The sequence below is a fragment of the Heterodontus francisci genome, unplaced genomic scaffold, assembly GCF_036365525.1.
Source record: "Heterodontus francisci isolate sHetFra1 unplaced genomic scaffold, sHetFra1.hap1 HAP1_SCAFFOLD_53, whole genome shotgun sequence".
Classification (NCBI taxonomy): Eukaryota; Metazoa; Chordata; class Chondrichthyes; order Heterodontiformes; family Heterodontidae; genus Heterodontus; species Heterodontus francisci.
The window spans coordinates 11,250,899-11,271,640 of NW_027141851.1; positions in this window are offsets into that span (position 1 = coordinate 11,250,899).

Genomic DNA, 20,742 nt, shown 5'->3' on the forward strand with positions numbered 1-20,742 from the left:
TCTTTGTTACTTGGTGTCAGTGTATGTCTGTGTTACTTGGTGTTAGTGTATGTCTTTGCTACTTGGTGTAAGTGTGTGTCTGTGTTAATTGTTGTCAGTGTGTGTCTGTGTTCCTGGGTATCAGTGTATGTCTTTGTTACTTGGTGTCAGTATATGTCTTTGTTACTTGGTGTAAGTGTGTGTCTGTGTTACTGGGGATCAGTGTATGTCTTTGTTACTTGGTGTCAGTGTATGACTGTGTTACTTGGTGTAAGTGTGTGTCTGTGTTAATGGGTGACAGTGTGTGTCTATGTTACCGGGTATCAGTGTATGTCTTTGTTACTTGGTGTCAGTGTCTGTCAAAATACTTGGTGTAAGTGTATGTCTTTGTTACTTGGTGTAATTGTCTGTCTTTGTTACTTGGTGTCAGTGTACGTCTGTGTTACCTGGTGTCAGTGTGTTTGTTTGAGTTACTGGGTGTCATTGTGTGTCTGTGTTACTTGGTTTAAGTCTGTGTCTTTGTTACTTGGTGTCCGTATGTGTCTGCGTTACTGGGTGTCAGTGTATGTCTTTGTTTCTGGGTGTCAATGTATGACTGTGTTACTTGGAGTATGTGTGTGTCTGTGTTACTGGGTATCAGTGTATGTCTTTGTGACTTGGTGTCAGTGTATGTCTTTGTTACTGGGTGTCAGTGTGTGTCTTTGTGACTTGGTGTCAGTGTGTGTCTGCGTTACTGGGTATCAGTGTATGTCTTTGTTACTTGGTGTCAGTGTCTGTCAAAATACTTGGTGTCAGTGTATGCCTTTGTTGCTTGCAGTCAGTGTATGTCTTTGTTACTTGGTGTCAGTGTGTGTCTGTGTTACTGGGTATCAGTGTATCAGTGTTTCTCTGTGTGACTGGGTGTCAGTGTGTGTTTGTTTGTTTTACTGGGTGTCAGTGACACTAGGTGTCAGTATTTAGTTTAGCTTAGAGATAGAGCACTTAAACAGGCCCTTCGGCCCGCCGAGTCTGTGCCGACCATCAACCACCCATTTATACTAATCCTACACGAATCCCGTATTCCTATCACATCCCCACCTATCAACTATATATTTCCCTTCCACCTACCTCTACTAGGGGCAATTTATGATGGCCAATTAACATATCAACCTGCAAGTCTTTAGCAATTGGGAGGAAACCGGAGCACCCGGAGGAAACCCACGCAGACACAGGGAGAACTTGCAAACTCCGCACAGGCAGTACCCAGAATCGAACCCGGGTCCCTGGAGCTGTGAGGCTGCGGTGCTAACCAATGCGCCAATGTTCCCCCCCCCCCAACCCCCACCCCCCCCCCCCCCCCCCCCGCAGTGTGTGTCTTTGTGACTTGGTGTCAGTGTCTGTCTTCTTTACTGGGTGTCAGTGTGTCTCTGTGTTACTGGGAGTCAGTGTGTGTTTGTTTGTGTTCGTGGGTATCAGTGTATGTCTTTGTGACTTGGTAACAGTGTATGTCTTTGTTACTGGGTGTCAGTGTGTGTCTGTGTTACTTGGTGTAAGTGTATGTCTTTGTTACTTGGTGTCCGTGTGTGTCTGTGTTACTTGGTGTCAGTGTATGTCTTCGTTACTTGGTGTCAGTGTATGTCTTTGTTACTTGGTGTACGTGTGTGTCTGTGTTACTGGGTATCAGTGTCTGTCTTTGATACTTGGTGTAAGTGTGTGCCTGTGTTACAGGGTATCAGTGCATGTCTTTGTTAGTTGGTGTCAGTGTATGTCTGTGTTACTTGGTGTAAGTGTGCGTCTGTGTTAATGGGTATCATGTATGCCTTTGCTACTTGGTGTCAGAGTATGTCAAAATACTTGGCGTAAGTGGGTGTCTTTGTTACTTGGTGTAATTGTCTGTCTTTGTTACTTGGTGTAAGTGTACGTCTTTGTTACCTGGTGTAATTGTATGTCTTTGTTACATGGTGTCAGTGTGTGTCTGTGTTACTGGGTATCAGTATATGTCTTTGTGACTTGGTATCAGTGTATGTCTTTGTGACTGGGTGTCAGTGTGTGACTGTGTTAGTTGGTGTCAGTGTATGTCTTTGTTACTTGGTGTAAGTGTGTGTCTGTGTTACTGTGTATCAGTGTCTGACTTTCTTACTTGGTGTAAGTGTGTGTCTGTGTTACTGGGTATCAGTGTATGTCTTTTTTACTTGGTGTCAGTGTATGTCTGTGTTACTTGGTGTAATTGTGTGTCTGTGTTACTGGGTGTCAGTGTGTGTCTGTGTTACTTGGTGTAAGTGTGTGTCTTTGTTACTTGGTGTCCGTGTGTGTCTGTGTGACTTGGTGTAAGTTTGTGTCTTTGTTACTTGGTGTAATTGTATGTCTTTGTTACTTGGTGTCAGTGTATGTCTGTGTTACTTGGTGTAAGTGTATGTCTTTGTTACTTGGTGTCAGTGTATGTCTGTGTTACTTGGTGTAAGTGTGCGTCTGTGTTACTAGGTATCAGTGTTTGTCTTTGTTACTTGGTGTCAGTGTATGTCTGTGTTGCTTGTTGTAAGTGTGTGTCTGTGTTACCGGGTGTCAGTGTCTGTCTTTGTTACTTGGTGTAAGTGTGTGTCTGTGTTACTGGGCATCAGTGTATGTCTTTTTTACTTGGTGTCAGTGTGTGTCTGTGTTACTTGGTGTAAGTGTGTGTCTTTGTTACTTGGTGTCCGTGTGTGTCTGTGTGACTTGGTGTAAGTGTGTGTCTGTGTTACTTTGTGTAATTCTATGTCTTTGTTACTTGGTGTCAGTGTATGTCTGTGTTACTTGGTGTAAGTGTGTGTCTTTGTTACTTGGTGTAATTTTATGTCTTTGTTACTTGGTGTCAGTGTATGTCTGTGTTACTTGGTGTAAGTGTATGTCTTTGTTACTTGGTTTAAGTGTGTGTCTGTGTTACATGGTGTCAGTGTGTGTCTGTGTTCCTGGGTATCAGTGTATGTCTTTGTTGCTTGGTGTCAGTGTATGTATGTGTTACTTGGTGTAAGTGTGTGTCTGTGTTACTGGGTATCAGTGTATGTCTTTGTTCCTTGGTGTCTGTGTATGTCGGTGTTGCTTGTTGTAAGTGTGTGTCTGTGTTACCGGGTGTCAGTGTCTGTCTTTGTTACTTGGTGTAAGTGTGTGTCTGTGTTACTGGGTATCAGTGTATGTCTTTTTTACTTGGTGTCAGTGTTTGTCTGTGTTACTTGGTGTAATTGTGTGTCTGTGTTACTGGGTGTCAGTGTGTGTCTGTGTTACTTGGTGTAAGTGTGTGATTTTGTTACTTGGTGTCCGTGTGTGTCTGTGTGACTTGGTGTAAGTGTGTGTCTGTGTTACTTTGTGTAATTCTATGTCTTTGTTACTTGGTGTCAGTGTATGTCTGTGTTCCTTGGTGTAAGTGTGTGTCTTTGTTACTTGGTGTAATTTTATGTCTTTGTTACTTGGTGTCAGTGTATGTCTGTGTTACTTGGTGTATGTGTATGTCTTTGTTACTTGGTGTAAGTGTGTGTCTGTGTTACATGGTGTCAGTGTGTGTCTGTGTTACTGGATATCAGTGTATGTCTTTGTTACTTGGTGTCAGTGTATGTCTGTGTTGCTTGGTGTAAGTGTGTGTCTGTGTTACTGGGTATCAGTGTCTGTCTTTGTTACTTGGTGCAAGTGTGTGTCTGTGTTACTGGGTATCAGTGTATGTCTGTGTTACTGGGTGTCCGTGTGTGTCTGTGTTTCTGGGTGTCTGTGTATGTCTTTGTTACTGGGTGTCAGTGCATGTTTTTGTAACTTGGTGTAAGTCTGTGTCTGTGTTACTGGGTATCAGTGTATGTCTTTGTGACTTGGTATCAGTGTATGTCTTTGTTACTGGGTGTCAGTGTGTGTCTGTGTTACTGGGTATCAGTATATGTCTTTGTGACTTGGTATCAGTGTATGTCATTGTTACTGGGTGTCAGTGTGTGTCTGTGTTACTTGTTGTAAGTGTATGTCTTTGTTACTTGTTGTAAGTGTGTGTCTGTGTTAATGGGTGTCAGTGTATGTCTTTGTTACTTGGTGTCAGTGTATGTCTTTGTTACTTGGTGTAAGTGTGTGTCTGTGTTACTGGGTATCAGTGTCTGTCTTTGTTACTTGGTGCAAGTGTGTGCCTGTGTTACAGGGTATCAGTGCATGTCTTTGCTACTTGGTGTCAGTGTATGTCTGTGTTACTTGGTGTAAGTGTGTGTCTGTGTTAATGGGTATCATGTATGCCTTTGTTACTTGGTGTCAGTGTATGTCAAATTACTTGGTGTAACTGGGTGTCTTTGTTACTTGGTGTAATTGTCTGTCTTTGTTACTTGGTTTAAGTGTATGTTTTTGTTACTTTGTGTCAGTGTATGTCTTTGTTACTTGGTGTCAGTGTGTGTCTGTGTTACTGGGTATCAGTATATGTCTTTGTGACTTGGTATCAGTGTATGTCTTTGTGACTTGGTGTCAGTGTATGTCTTTGTTACTGGGTGTCAGTGTGTGACTGTGTTAGTTGGTGTCAGTGTATGTCTTTGTTACTTGGTGTAAGTGTGTGTCTGTGTTACTGGGTATCAGTGTCTGTCTTTGTTACTTGGTGTAAGTGTGTGTCTTTGTTACTTGGTGTAATTGTATGTCTTTGTTACTTGGTGGCAGTGTCTGTCTGTGTTAATTGGTGTTAGTGTATGTCTCTGTTACTTGGTGCAAGTGTGTGTCTGTGTTACTTGGTGTAAGTGTGTGTCTGTGTTACTGGGTATCAGTGTATGTCCTTGTTACTTGGTGTCAGTGTATGTCTTTGTTACTGGGTGTCAGTGTATGTCTTTGTTACTTGGTGTAAGTGTGTGTCTGTGTTACTGGGTATCTGTGTATGTCTTTGTTACTTGGTGTCAGTGTATGTCAAAATACTTGGTGTAGGTGTATGTCTTTGTTACTTGGTGTAATTGTCTGTCTTTGTTACTTGGTGTCAGTGTATGTCTGTGTTACTTGGTGTAAATGTGTGTCTGTGTTCCTGGGTATCAGTGTATGTCTTTGTTACTTGGTGTCAGTATATGTCTGTGTTACTTGGTGTAAGTTTGTGTCTGTGTTACTGGGTATCAGTGTATGTCTCTGTTACTTGGTGTCAGTGTGTGTCTGTGTTACTTGGTGTAAGTGTGTGTCTTTGTTACTTGGTTTCCGTGTGTGTCTGTGTGACTTGGTGTAAGCGTGTGTCTGTGTTACTTGGTGTAATTGTATGTCTTTGTTACTTGGTGTCAGTGTATGTCTGTGTTACTTGGTGTAAGTGTGTGTCTTTGTTACTTGGTGTAATTGTATCTCTTTGTTACTTGGTGTCAGTGAATGTCTGTGTTGCTTGCTGCAAGTGTGTGTCTCTGTTACTGGGTATCAGTGTCTGTCTTTGTTAGTGCTGTAAGTGTGTGTCTGTTTTACTGGGTGTCAGTGTATGTCTTTGTTACTTGGTGTCAGTGTATGTCTGTCTTACTTGGTGTAAGTGTGTGTCTGTGTTACTGGGTGTCAGTGTGTGTCTGTGTTACTTGGTGTAAGTGTGTGTCTTTTTTACTTGGTGTCAGTGTGTGTCTGTGTGACTTGGTGTAAGTGTGTGTCTGTGTTACTTGGTGTAATTGTATGTCTTTGTTACTTGGTGCAAGTGTGTGTCTGTGTTACTTGGTGTCAGTGTGTGTCTATGTTCCTGGGTATCAGTGTATGTCTTTGTTACTTGGTGTCAGTGCATGTCTGTGTTACTTGGTGTAAGTGTGTGTCTGTGTTACTGGGTATCAGTGCATGTCTGTGTTACTTGGTGTCAGTGTATGTCTGTGTTGCTTGGTGTAAGTGTGTGTCTGTGTTACTGGGTATCAGTGTCTGTCTTTGTTACTTGGTGTAAGTGTGTGTCTTTGTTACTTGGTGTAAGTGTGTGTCTTTGTTACTTGGTTTAATTGTATGTCTTTGTTACTTGGTGTCAGTGTATGTCTGTGTTACTTGGTGTAAGTGTATGTCTTTGTTACTTGGTGTCAGTGTATGTCTGTGTTACTTGGTGTAAGTGTGCGTCTGTGTTACAGGGTATCAGTGTATGTCTTTGTTACTTGGTGTCAGTGTATGTCTGTGCTGCTTGGTGTAAGTGTGTGTCTGTGTTACTGGGTATCAGTGTCTGTCTTTGTTACTTGGTGTAATTGTGTGTCTGTGTTACTGGGTATCAGTGTATGTTTTTGTTACTTGTTGTCAGTGTATGTCTGTGTTACTTGGTGTAAGTGTGTGTCTTTGTTACTTGGTGTCAGTGTGTGTCTGTGTGACTTGCTGTAAGTGTGTGTCTGTGTTACTTGGTGAAATTGTATGTCTTTGTTACTTGGTGTAAGTGTGTGTCTGTGTTACTTGGGGTAAGAGTGTGTCTGTGTTCCTGGGTATCAGTGTGTGTCTTTGTTACTTGGTGTCAGTGCATGTCTGTGTTACTTGGTGTAAGTGTGTGTCTGTGTTACTGGGTATCAGTGTATGTCTTTGTTACTTGGTGTCAGTGTATGTCTGTGTTGCTTGGTGTAAGTGTGAGTCTGTGTTACTTGGTGTCTGTGTATGTCTGCGTTACCTGGTGTCAGTGTGTTTGTTTGTGTTACTGGGTGTCAGTTTGTGTCTGTGTTCCTTGGTGTAAGTTTGTGTCTTTGTTACTTGGTGTCCGTGTGTGTCTGCGTTACTGGGTGTCAGTGTATGTCTTTGTTACTGGATGTCAGTGTCTGTCTGTGTTACTTGGTGTAAGTGTATGTCTGTGTTACTGGGTATCAATGTATGTCTTTGTGACTTGGTGTCAGTGTATGTCTTTGTTACTGGGTGTCAGTGTGTGTCTTTGTGACTTGGTGTCAGTGTGTGTCTTTGTTACTTGGTGTAAGTGTGTGTCTGCGTTAATGGGTATCAGTGTATGTCTTTGTTATTTGGTGTCAGTGTATGTCAAAATACTTGGTGTAAGTGTATGTCTTTGTTACTTGGTGTAATTGTCTGTCTTTTTACTTGGTGTCAGTATGTGTCTTTGTTACTTGGTGTCAGTGTATGTCTTTGTTACTTGGTGTCAGTGTATGTCTGTGTTGCTTGGTGTAAGTGTGTGTCTGTGTTACTGGGTATCAGTGTCTGCCTTGTTACTTGGTCTAAGTGTGTGTCTGTGTTACTGGGTATCAGTGTATGTCTGTGTTACTGGGTGTCAGTGTGTGTCTGTGTTACTTGATGTAAGTGCGTGTCTTTGTTACTTTGTGTCCTTGTGTGTCTGTGTTACTGGGTGTCAGTGTATGTGTTTGTTACTGGGTGTCAGTGCATGTCTTTGTTACTTGGTGTAAGTGTGTGTCTGTGTTACTGGGTATCTGTGTCTGTCTTTGTTACTTGGTGTAAGTGTATGTCTGTGTTACTGGGTATCAGTGGATGCCTTTGTTACTTGGTGTCAGTGTATGTCTGTGTTTCTTGGTGTAAGTGTGTGTCTGTGTTACTGGGTATCAGTGTATGTCTTTGTGACTTGGTATCTGTGTATGCCTTTGTTACTGGGTGTCAGTGTGTGTCTTTGTGACTTGGTGTCAGTGTATGTTTTTGTTACTTGGTGTAAGTCTGTGTCTGTGTTACTGGGTATCAGTGTCTGTATTTGTTACTTGGTGTCAGTGTATGTCTTTGTTACTTGGTTTAAGTGTGTGTCTGTGTTACTGGTTGTCAGTGTATGTCTTTGTGACTTGGTGTCAGTGTATGTCTTTGTTTCTGGGTGTCAGTGTGTGTCTTTGTGACTTGGTGTCAGTGTATGTCTTTGTTACTTGTTGTAAGTGTGTGTCTGTGTTACTGGGTATCAGTGTATGTCTTTGTTACTGGGTGTCAGTGTTTGTCTTGGTTACTTGGTGTCATTGTATGTCTGTGTTGCTTGGTGTAAGTGTGTGTCTGTGTTACTGGGTGTCAGTATGTGTCTCTGTCCCTTGGTGCTAGTGTGTGTCGTTGTTACTTGGTGTCCGTGTGTGTCTGTGTTACTGGTTGTCTGTGTACGTCTTTGTTTCTGGGTGTCAGTGTATGTTTTTGTTACTTGGTGTAAGTCTGTGTCTGTATTACTGGGTATCAGTGTCTGTCTTTTTTACTTGGTGTCAGTGTTTGTCCTTGTTACTTGGTTTAAGTGTGTGTCTGTGTTACTGGCTGTCAGTGTATGTCTTTGTTTCTGGGTGTCAGTGTATGTTTTTGTTACTTGGTGTAAGTCTGTGTCTGTGTTACTGGGTATCAGTGTCTGTCTTTTTTACTTGGTGTCAGTGTATGTCTTTGTTACTTGTTGTAAGTGTGTGTCTGTGTTACTGGGTATCAGTGTATGTCTTTGTTACTGGGTGTCAGTGTTTGTCTTGGTTACTTGGTGTCATTGTATGTCTGTGTTGCTTGGTGTAAGTGTGTGTCTGTGTTACTGCGTGTCAGTGTGTGTCTGTGTCCCTTGGTGCTAGTGTGTGTCGTTGTTACTTGGTGTCCGTGTGTGTCTGTGTTACTGGTTGTCTGTGTACGTCTTTGTTTCTGGGTGTCAGTGTATGTTTTTGTTACTTGGTGTAAGTCTGTGTCTGTATTACTGGGTATCAGTGTCTGTCTTTTTTACTTGGTGTCAGTGTTTGTCTTTGTTACTTAGTTTAAGTGTGTGTCTGTGTTACTGGCTGTCAGTGTATGTCTTTGTGACTTGGTGTCAGTGTATGTCTTTCTTACTGGGTGTCAGTGTGTGTCTTTGTGAATTGGTGTCAGTGTATGTCTTTGTTACTTGTTGTAAGTGTGTGTCAAAGTACTTGGTGTAAGTGTATGACTTTATTCGTTGGTGTAACTCCCTGTCTTTGTTACTTGGTGTAATTGTATCACTGTGTTACTGGGTATCAGTGTATGTCTGTGTTACTGGGTATCAGTGTACGTCTTTGTGACTTGGTGTCATTGCATGTCTGTGTTGCTTGGTGTAAATGTGTGTCTCTGTTACTGGGTGTCAGTGTGTGTCTGTGTTACTTGGTGTAAGTGTGTGTCCATGTTACTTGGTGTCCGTGTGTGTCTGTGTTACTGGGTGTCAGTGTATGTCTTTGTTACTGGGTGTCAGTGTATGTCTTTGTTACTTGGTGTAAGTGTGTGTCTGTGTTACTGGGTATCAGTGTCTGACTTTGTTACTTGGTGTAAGTGTGTGTCTGTGTTACACGGTATCAATGTTTGTCTTTGTTACTTGGTGTCAGTGTATGTCTTTGTTACTTGGTGCAAGTGTGTGTCTGTGTTACTGGGCGTCAGTGTATGTCTTTGTGACTTGGTGTCAGTGTATGTCTTTGTTACTGGGTGACAGTGTGTGTCTTTGTGACTTGGTGTCAGTATATGTCTTTGTTACTTGTTGTAAGTGTGCGGCTGTGTTACTGGGTATCAGTGTATGTCTTTGTTACATGGTGTCAGTGTATGTCAATATACTTGGTGTAAGTGTGTGTCTTTGTGTCTTGGTGTAATTGACTGCCTTTGTTACTTGGTGTAAGTGTATCACTGTGTTACTGGGTATCAGTGTATGTCTATGTGACTTGGTGTCAGTGTGTGTCTGTGTTACACGGTATCAATGTATGTCTTTGTTACTTGGTGTCAGTGTATGTCTTTGTTACTTGGTGCAAGTGTGTGTCTGTGTTACTGGGTGTCAGTGTATGTCTTTGTGACTTGGTATCAGTGTATGTCTTTGTTACTGGGTGACAGTGTGTGTCTTTGTGACTTGGTGTCAGTATATGTCTCTGTTACTTGTTGTAAGTGTGCGGCTGTGTTACTGGGTATCAGTGTATGTCTTTGTCACATGGTGTCAGTGTATGTCAATATACTTGGTGTAAGTGTGTGTCTTTGTGTCTTGGTGTAATTGACTGCCTTTGTTACTTGGTGTAAGTGTATCACTGTGTTACTGGGTATCAGTGTATGTCTTTGTGACTTGGTGTCAGTGTGTGTCTGTGTTGCTGGGTATCAGTGTATGTCTTTGTGACTTGGTATCAGTGTATGTCTTTGTTACTGGTGTCAGTGTGTGTCTGTGTTACAGGGTGTCAGTGTATGTCTTTGTGACTTGGTATCAGTGTATGTCTTTGTTACTTGGTGTAAGTGTGTGTCTGTGTTAATGGGTGTATGTGTATGTCTTTGTGACTTGGTGTCAGTGTATGTCTTTGTTACTGGGTATCAGTGTGTGTCTTTGTGACTTGGTGTCAGTGTCTGTCTTTGTTACTTGTTGTAAGTGTGTGTCTGTGCTACTGGGTATCAGTGTATGTCTTTGTTACTTGGTGTCAGGGTATGTCAAAATACTTGGTGTAAGTGTATGTCTTTGTTACTTGGTGTCTGTGTGTGTCTGTGTTACTGGGTATCAGTGTATGTCTTTGTGACTTGGTATCAGTGTATGTCTTTGTTACTGGGTGTCAGTGTATGTCTGTTACTGGGTATCAGTGTATGTATTTGTGACTTGGTATCAGTGTATGTCTTTGTTACTGGGTGTCAGTGTTTGTCTATGTTACTTGCTGTCCGTGTGTGTCTGTGTTACTGGGTGTCAGTGTATGTCTTTGTTACTTGGTGTCAGTGTATGTGTTTGTTACTTGGTGTAAGTGTGTGTCTGTGTTACTGGGTATCAGTGTCTGTCTTTGTTGCTTGGTGTAAATGTGTGTCTGTGTTACTGGGTATCAGTGTATGTCTTTGTGACTTGATGTCAGTGTATGTCTTTGTTACTGGGTGTCAGTGTGTGTCTTTGTGACTTGGTGTCAGTGTATGTCATTGTTACTTCGTGTAAGTGTGTGTCTGTGTTACTGGGTGTCAGTTTGTGTCTGTGTTACTTGGTGTAAGTCTGTGTCTTTGTTACTTGGTGTCCGTGTGTGTCTGTGTTACTGGCTGTCAGTGTATGTCTTTGTTACTGGGTGTCAGTGTATGTCTTTGTTACCTGGCGTACGTGTGTGTCTGTGTGACTGGGTATCAGTGTATGTCTTTGTTACTTGGTGTAAGTGTGCGTCTGTGTTACTGGGTGTCAGTTTGTGTCTGTGTTACGTGGTGTAAGTCGGTGTCCTTGTTTCTTGGTGTCTCTGTGTGTCTGTGTTACTGGGTGTCAGTGTATGTCTTTGTTCCTTGGTGTCAGTGTCTGACTTTGTGACTTGGTGTCAATGTATGTCTTTGTTACAAGGTGTAAGGGTGTATCTGTGTTACTGGGTATCAGTGTATGTCTTTTTTACTTGGTGTCAGTGTATGTCTTTGTTACTTGGTGTCAGTGTGTGTCTGTGTTACTGGGTATTAGTGTATGTCTTTGTGACTTGGTATCAGTGTATGTCTTTGTGACTTGGTGTCAGTGTATGTCTTTGTTACTGGGCGTCAGGGTGTGTTTGCGATATTTGGTGTCAGTGTATGTCTTTGTTACTGTTTATTAGTGTTTCCCTGTGTTGCTGGGTGCCAGTGTGTGTTTGTTTGTGTTACTGGGTGTCAGTGTATGTCTTTGTTACTTGGTGTAAGTGTGTGTCTGTGTTACTGGGAATCAGTGTCTGTCTTTGTTACTTGGTGTAAGTGTGTGTCTTTGTTACTTGGTGGAAGTGTATGTCTTTGTTACTTGGTGTAAGTGTGTGTCTGTGTTACTTGGTGTAAGTGTGTGTCTGTGTTCCTGGGTATCAGTGTATGTCTTTGTTACTTGGTGTCAGTGTATGTCTGTGTTACTTGGTGTAAGTGTGGGTCTGTGTTACTGGGTATCAGTGTATGTCTTTGTTCCTTGGTGTCAGTGTCTGACTTTGTTACTTGGTGCAAATGTGTGTCTTTGTTACTGGGTGTCAGTGTTTGTCTGTGTTACTTGGTGTAAGTGTGTGTCTTTGTTACTTGGTGTCCGTGTGTGTCTGTGTTACTGGGTGTCAGTGCATGTCTTTGTTACTTGGTGTCAGTGCATGTCAAAATACTTGGTGTAAGTGTTTGTCTTTGTTACTTGGTGATAGTGTGTGTCTGTGTTACTGGGTATCAGTGTATGTCTTTGTGACTTGGTATCAGTGTATGTCTTTGTGACTTGGTGTCAGTGTATGTCTTTGTTACTGGGTGTCACTGTGTGTCTGCGGTATTTGGTGTCAGTGCATGTCTTTGTTACTGTTTATTAGTGTTTCTCTGTGTTAATGGGTGTCAGTGTGTGTTTGTTTGTGTTACTGGGTGTCAGTGTATGTCTTTGTTACTTGGTGTAAGTGTGTGTCTGTGTTACTGGGTATCAGTGTCTGTCTTTGTTACTTGGTGTATGTGTGTGTCTTTGTTACTTGGTGTAAGTGTCTGACTTTGTTACTTGGTGTAAGTGTGTGTCTGTGTTACTTGGTGTAAGTGTGTGTCTGTGTTCCTGGGTATCAGTGTATGTCTTTGTTACTTGTTGTCAGTGTATGTCTGTGTTACTTGGTGTAAGTGTGTGTCTGTGTTACTGGGTATCAGTGTATGTCTTTGTTACTTGGTGTCAGTGTGTGTCTGCGTTACATGGAATAAGTGTGTGTCTGTGTTCCTGGGTATCAGTGTATGTCTTTGTTACTTGGTGTCAGTGTATGTCTGTGTTACTTGGTGTAAGTGTGTGTCTTTGTTACTGGGTGTCAGTGTGTGTCTGTGTTACTTGGTGTAAGTGTGTGTCTTTGTTCCTTGGTGTCCGTGTGTGTCTGTGTTACTGGGTGTCAGTGCATGTCTTTGTTACTTGGTGTCAGTGTATATCTGTGTTACTTGTTGTAAGTGTGTGTCTTTGTTACTTGGTGTAATTGAATGTCTTTGTTACTTGTTGTCAGTGTATGTCTGTGTTACTTGGTGTAAGTGTATGTCTTTGTTTCTTGGTGCAAGTGTGTGTCTGTGTTACTGGGTGTCAGTGTATGTCTGTGTTACTTGGTGTAAGTGTGTGTCTGTGCTACTTGGTATCAGTGTATGTCTTTGTGACTTGGTGTCAGTGTATGTCTTTGTTACTGTGTGTCAGTGTGTGTCTTTGTGACTTGGTGTCAGTGTATGTCTTTGTTACTTGGTGTAAGTGTGTGTCGGTCTTACTGGGTATCAGTGTATGTCTTTGTTACTTGGTGTCAGTGTATGGCAAAATATTTGGTGCAAGTGGATGTCTTTGTTACTTGGTGTAATTGTCTGTCTTTGTTACTTGGTGTAAGTGGATGTCTTTGTTACTTGGTGTCAGTATACGTCTTTGTTACTGGGTGTCAGTGTGTGTCTGTGTTTCTGGGTATCAGTGTATGTCTTTGTGACTTGGTATCAGTGTGTGACTGTGTTACTTGTTGTCAGTGTATGTCTTTGTTACTGTTTATTAGTGTTTCTCTGTGTTACTGGGTTTCCGTGTGTTTCTTTGTTTCTTGGTGTAAGTGTGTGTCTTTGTTACTTGGTGTCAGTGTATGTCTGTGTTACTTGGTGTAAGTGTGTGTCTGTGTTACTGGGTATCAGTGTATGTCTTTGTTACTTGGTGTCAGTGTGTGTCTGCGTTACATGGAATAAGTGTGTGTCTGTGTTCCTGGGTATCAGTGTATGTCTTTGTTACTTGGTGTCAGTGTATGTCTGTGTTACTTGGTGTAAGTGTGTGTCTTTGTTACTGGGTGTCAGTGTGTGTCTGTGTTACTTGGTGTAAGTGTGTGTCTTTGTTCCTTGGTGTCCGTGTGTGTCTGTGTTACTGGGTGTCAGTGCATGTCTTTGTTACTTGGTGTCAGTGTATATCTGTGTTACTTGTTGTAAGTGTGTGTCTTTGTTACTTGGTGTAATTGAATGTCTTTGTTACTTGTTGTCAGTGTATGTCTGTGTTACTTGGTGTAAGTGTATGTCTTTGTTTCTTGGTGCAAGTGTGTGTCTGTGTTACTGGGTGTCAGTGTATGTCTGTGTTACTTGGTGTAAGTGTGTGTCTGTGCTACTTGGTATCAGTGTATGTCTTTGTGACTTGGTGTCAGTGTATGTCTTTGTTACTGTGTGTCAGTGTGTGTCTTTGTGACTTGGTGTCAGTGTATGTCTTTGTTACTTGGTGTAAGTGTGTGTCGGTGTTACTGGGTATCAGTGTATGTCTTTGTTACTTGGTGTCAGTGTATGGCAAAATATTTGGTGCAAGTGGATGTCTTTGTTACTTGGTGTAATTGTCTGTCTTTGTTACTTGGTGTAAGTGGATGTCTTTGTTACTTGGTGTCAGTATACGTCTTTGTTACTGGGTGTCAGTGTGTGTCTGTGTTTCTGGGTATCAGTGTATGTCTTTGTGACTTGGTATCAGTGTGTGACTGTGTTACTTGTTGTCAGTGTATGTCTTTGTTACTGTTTATTAGTGTTTCTCTGTGTTACTGGGTTTCCGTGTGTTTCTTTGTTTCTTGGTGTAAGTGTGTGTCTTTGTTACTTGGTGTAATTGTATGTCTTTGATACTTGGTGTCAGTGTATGTATGTGTTACTTGGTGTTAGTGTATGTCTTTGTTACTTGGTGCAAGTGTGTGTCTGTGTTACTTGGTGGAGGTGTGTGTCTGTGTTCCTGGGTATCAGTGTATGTCTTTGTTACTTGGTGTAAGTGTATGTCTTTGTTACTTGGTGTAAGTGTGTGGCTGTGTTACTTGGTGTAAGTGTGTGTCTGTGTTCCTGGGTATCAGTGTATTTCTTTGTTACTAGGTGTCAGTGTATGTCTGTGTTACTTGGTGTAAGTGTGTGTCTTTGTTACTGGGTGTCAGTGGGTGTCTGTGTTACTTGGTGTAAGTGTGTGTCTTTGTTGCTTGGTTTCCGTGTGTGTCTGTGTTACTGGGTGTCAGTGCATGTCTTTGTTACTTGGTGTCAGTGTATATCTGTGTTACTTGTTGTAAGTGTGTGCCTTTGTTACTTGGTGTAATTGAATGTCTTTGTTACTTGTTGTCAGTGTATGTCTGTGTTACTTGGTGTAAGTGTATGTCTTTGTTTCTTGGTGTAAGTGTGTGTCTGTGTTACTGGGTGTCAGTGTATGTCTGTGTTACTTGGTGTAAGTGTGTGTCTGTGCTACTGGGTATCAGTGTATGTCTTTGTGACTTGGTGTCAGTGTATGTCTTTGTTACTCGGTGTCAGTGTGTGTCTTTGTGACTTGGTGTCAGTGTATGTCTTTGTTACTTGGTGCAAGTGTGTGTCTGTGTTACTGGGTATCAGTGTATGTCTTTGTTACTTGGTGTCAGTGTATGGCAAAATATTTGGTGCAAGTGGATGTCTTTGTTACTTGGTGTAATTGTCTGTCTTTGTTACTTGGTGTAACTGTATGTCTTTGTTACTTGGTGTCAGTGTATGTCTTTGTTACTGGGTGTCAGTGTGTGTCTGTGTTTCTGGGTATCAGTGTATGTCTTTGTGACTTGGTATCAGTGTATGTCTTTGTGACTTGGTGTCAGTGTATGTCTTTGTTACAGGGTGTCAGTGTGTGACTGTGTTACTTGGTGTCAGTGTATGTCTTTGTTACTGTTTATTAGTGTTTCTCTGTGTTACTGGGTGTCCGTGTGTGTTTTTTTGTGTTACTGGGTGTCAGTGTATGTCTTTGTGACTTGGTGTAAGTGTGTGTCTTTGTTACTTGGTGTAATTGAATGTCTTTGATACTTGGTGTCAGTGTATGTCTGTGTTACTTGGTGTTAGTGTATGTCTTTGTTACTTGGTGCAAGTGTGTGTCTGTGTTACTTGGTGCAAGTGTGTGTCTGTGTTCCTGGGTATCAGTGTATGTCTTTGTTACCTGGTGTCAGTGTATGTCTTTGTTACTTGGTGTAAGTGTGTGTCTGTGATCCTGGTTATCAGTGTATGTCTTTGTTACTTCTTGTCAGTGTATGTCTGTGTTACTTGTTGCAAGTGTGTGTCTGTGTTACTGGGTTTCAGTGCATGTCTTTGTTACTTGGTGTCAGTGTATATCTGTGTTACTTGGTGTAAGTGAGTGTCTTTGTTACTTGGTGTAATTGTATGTATTTGTTACTTGCTGTCAGTGTATGTCTTTGTTACTTGGTGTAAGTGTATGTCTTTGTTACTTGGTGTAAGTGTGTGTCTGTGTTACTGGGTGTCAGTGTATGTCTTTGTTACCGGGTGTCAGTGTATGTCTTTGTTGCTTGGTGTAAATGTGTGTCTGTGTTACTGGGTATCAGTGTCTGTCTCTGTTACTTGGTGTAAGTGTGTTTCTGTGTTACTGATTATCAGTGTATGTCTTTGTTACTTGGTGTCAGTGTATGTCTGTGTTACTTGGTGTAATTGTCTGTCTTTGTTACTTGGTGTAAGTGTATGTCTTTGTTACTTGGTGTCAGTGTATGTCTTTGTTACTTGGTTTCAGTGTGTGTCTGTGTTACTGGGTATCAGTGTATTTCTTTGTGACTTGGTATCAGTGTATGTCTTTGTGACTTGGTGTCAGTGTATGTCTTTGTTACTGGGTGTCAGTGTGTGATTGTGTTACCTGGTGTCAGTGTATGTCTTTGTTACTGTTTATTCGTGTTTCTCTGTGTTACTGGGTGTCCGTGTGTTTTTTTGTGTTACTGGGTGTCAGTGTATGTCTTTGTTACTAGGTGTAAGTTTGTGTCTGTGTTACTGGGTATCAGTGTCTGTCTTTGTTACTTGGTGTAAGTGTGTGTCTTTGTTACTTGGTGCAAGTGTGTGTCTGTGTTACTTGGTGTAACTGTGTGTCTGTGTTCCTGGGTATCAGTGTATGTCTTTGTTACTTGGTGTCTGTGTATGTCTGTGTTACTTGGTGTAAGTGTATGTCTTTGTTACTTGGTGCAAGTGTGTGTCTGTGTTACTTGGTGTAACTGTGTGTCTGTGTTCCTGGGTATCAGTGTATGTCTTTGTTACTTGGTGTCAGTGTATGTCTGTGTTACTTGGTGTGAGTGTTTGTCTGTGTTACTGGGTATCAGTGTATGTCTTTGTTACTTGGTGTCAGTGCATGTCTGTGTTACTTTTTGTAAGTTTGTGTCTGTGTTACTGGGTGTCAGTGTGTGTCTGTGTTACCTGGTGGAAGTGCATGTCTTTGTTACTTGCTGTCAGTGTATGTCTGTGTTACTTGGTGTAAGTGTATGTCTTTGTTACTTTGTGTAAGTGTGTGTCTGTGTTACTTGGTGTAAATGTTTGTCTGTGTTACTGGGTGTCAATGTATGTCTTTGTTACCGGGTGTCAGTGTATGTCATTGTTACTTGGTGTAAGTGTGTGTCTGTGTTACTGGGTGTCAGTTTCTGTCTTTGTTACTTGGTGTAAGTGTGTTTCTGTGTTACTGAGTATCAGTGTATGTCTTTGTTACTTGGTGACAGTGTATGGCTGTGTTACTTGGTGTAAGTGTGTGTCTGTGTTACTGGATCTCAGTGCATGTCTTTGTGACTTGGTATCAGTGTATGTCTTTGTTACTGGGTGTCAGAGTGTGTCTTTGTGACTTGGTGTCAGTGTATGTCTTTGTTACTTGTTGTAAGTGTGTGTCTGTGTTACTGGGTATCATTGTATGTCTTTGTTACTTGGTGTCAGTGTATGTCAAAATACTTGGTGTAAGTGTATGTCTTTGTTACTTGGTGTAATTGTCTGTCTTTGTTACTTGGTGTAATTGTATGTCTTTGTGACTTGGTGTAATTGTGTGTCTTTCTTACTTGTTGTAAGTGTATGTCTTTGTTACTTGGTGTCAGTGTGTGTCTTTGTTACTTGGTGTCAGTGTGTGTCTGTGTTACTGGGTATCAGTGTATGTCTTTGTGACTTGGTATCAGTGTATGTCTGTGTTACTGGTTGTCAGCGTGTGTCTGTGTGACTGGGTATCAGTGTATTTCTTTGTGACTTGGTATCAGCGTATGTCTTTGTTGCTGGGTGTCAGTGTGTGTCTGTGTTACTGGGTATCAGTGTATGTCTTTGTGACTTGGTATCAGAGTATGTCTTTGTTACTGGGTGTCAGTGTGTGTCTGTGTTCATGGGTATCAGTGTATGTCTTTGTGACTTGGTGTCAGTGTATATCTTTGTTACTGGGTGTCAGTGTGTGTCTTTGTGACTTGGTGTCAGTGTATGTCTGTGTTACTGTTTATTAGTGTTTCTCTGTGTTACTGGGTGTCAGTGTGTGTTTGTTTGTGTTACTGGGTGTCAGTGTATGTCTTTGTTACTTGGTGTAAGTGTGTGTCTGTGTTTCTGGGTATCAGTGTCTGTCTTTGTTACTTGGTGTAAGTGTGTGTCTGTGTTACTTGGTGTAAGTGTGTGTCTGTGTTCCTGGGTGTCAGTGTGTGTCTGTGTTACTTGGTGTAAGTGAGTGCCTTTGTTACTTGGTGTTCGTGTGTCTCTGTATTACTGGGTGTCAGTGCATGTCTTTGTTACTTGGTGTCAGTGCATATCTGTGTTACTTGGTGTAAGTGTGTGTCTTTGTTCCTTGGTGTAATTGTATGTCTTTGTTACTTGGTGTCAGTGTATGTCTGTGTTCCTGGGTATCAGTGTATCTCTTTGTTACTTGGTGTCAGTGTATGTCTTTGTGACTTGGTATCAGTGTATGTCATTGATACCGGGTGTCAGTGTGTGTCTGTGTTACTTGGTGTAAGTGTATGTCTTTGTTACTTGGTGTCGGTGTGTCTGTGTTACTGGGTGTCAGTGTATGTCTTTGTTACTTGGTGTCAGTGTATGTCTTTGTTACTTGGTGTAAGTGTGTGTCTGTGTTACTGGGTATCAGTGTCTGTCTTTGTTACTTGGTGTAAGTGTGTGTCAGTGTTACAGGGTATCAGTGCATGTCTTTGTTACTTGGTGTCAGTGTATGTCTGTGTTACTTGGTGTAAGTGTGTGTCTGTGTTAATGGGTATCATGTATGTCTTTGTTACTTGGTGTCAGTGTATGTCAAAATACTTGGTGTAATTGTCTGTCTTTGTTCCTTGGTGTAAGTGTATGTCTTTGTTACTTGGTGTCTGTGTATGTCTTTGTTACTTGGTGTCAGTGTGTGTCTGTGTTACTGGGTATCAGTGTATGTCTTTGTGACTTGGTATCAGTGTATGTCTTTGTGACTTGGTGTCAGTGTATGTCTTTGTTACAGGGTGTCAGTGTGTGAATGTGTTAGTTGGAGTCAGTGTATGTCTTTGTTACTGGATATTAGTGTTTCTCGGTGTTACAGGGTGTCAGTGTGTGTTTGTTTGTGTTACTGGGTGTCAGTGTATGTCTTTGTGACTTGGTGTCAGTGCATGTCTTTGTTACTGGGTGTCAGTGTCTGTCTTTGTTACTTGGTGTCAGTGTATGTCATTGTTATTTGGTGTAAGTGTGTGTCTTTGTTACTTGGTGTAATTGTATGTCTTTGTTACTTGGTGTCAGTGTATGTCAGTGTTACTTGGTGTAAGTGTATGTCTTTGTTACTTGGTGTAAGTGTGTGTCTGTGTTCCTGGGTATCAGGGTATCTCTTTGTTACTTGGTGTCAGTGTATGTCTTTGTGACTTGGTATCAGTGTATGTCATTGTTACCGGGTGTCAGTGTGAGTCTGTGTTACTTGGTGTAAGTGTATGTCTTTGTTACTTGGTGTCCGTGCGTGTCTGTGTTACTGGGTGTCAGTGTATGTCTTTGTTACTTGGTGTCAGTGTATGTCATTGTTATTTGGTGTAAGTGTGTGTCTTTGTTACTTGGTGTAATTGTATGTCTTTGTTACTTGGTGTCAGTGTATGTCAGTGTTACTTGGTGTAAGTGTATGTCTTTGTTACTTGGTGTAAGTGTGTGTCTGTGTTCCTGGGTATCAGGGTATCTCTTTGTTACTTGGTGTCAGTGTATGTCTTTGTGACTTGGAATCAGTGTATGTCATTGTTACCGGGTGTCAGTGTGTGTCTGTGTTACTTGGTGTCAGTGTATGTCTTTGTTACTTGGTGTAAGTGTGTGTCTGTGTTACTGGGTATCAGTGTCTGTCTTTGTTACTTGGTGTCAGTGTATGTCTGTGTTACTTGGTGTAAGTGTGTGTCTGTGTTAATGGGTATCATGTATGTCTTTGTTACTTGGTGTCAGTGTATGTCAACATACTTGGTGTAATTGTCAGTCTTTGTTACTTGGTGTAAGTGTATGTCTTTGTTACTTGGTGTCAGTGTCTGTCTTTGTTACTTGGTGTCAGTGTGTGTCTGTGTTACTGGGTCTCAGTGTATGTCTTTGTTACTGGTTGTCAGTGTGTGAATGTGTTAGTTGGTGTCAGTGTATGTCTTTGTTACTGTTTATTACTGTTTCTCCGTGTTACAGGGTGTCAGTGTGTGTTTCTTTGTGTTACTGGGTGTCAGTGTATGTCTTTGTGACTTGGTGTCAGTGCATGTCTTTGTTACTGGATGTCAGTGTATGTCATTGTTATTTGGTGTCAGTGTGTGTCTGCGTTACTGGGTATCAGTGTATGTCTTTGTTACTTGGTGTCAGTGTATGTCATTGTTACTTGGTGTAAGTGTGTGTCTGCGTTACTGGGTATCAGTGTATGTCTTTGTTACTTGGTGTCAGTGTATGTCAAAATACTTCGTGTAAGTGTATGTCTTTGTTACTTGGTGTAATTGTGTGTCTGTGTTACTGGGTATCAGTGTATGTCTTTGTGACTTGGTATCAGTGTCTGTCTTTGTGACTTGGTGTCAGTGTATGTCTTTTTACTTGGTGTCAGTGTATGTCTTTGTTACTTGGTGTCAATGTGTGTCTGTGTTACTGGGTATCAGTGTATGTCTTTGTGACTTGGTATCAGTGTATGTCTTTGTGACTTGGTGTCAGTGTATGTCTTTTTTACTGGGTGTCAGTGTGTGTCTGTGTTACTTGGTGTCAGTGTATGTCATTGTTACTGTGTATCAGTGTTTCTCTGTGCTACTGGTTGTCAGTGTGTGTTTGTTTGTGTTACTGGGTGTCAGTGTATGTCTTTGTGACTTGGTGTCAGTGCATGTCTTTGTTACTGGGTGTCAGTGTCTGTCTTTGTTACTTGGTGTCAGTGTATGTCATTGT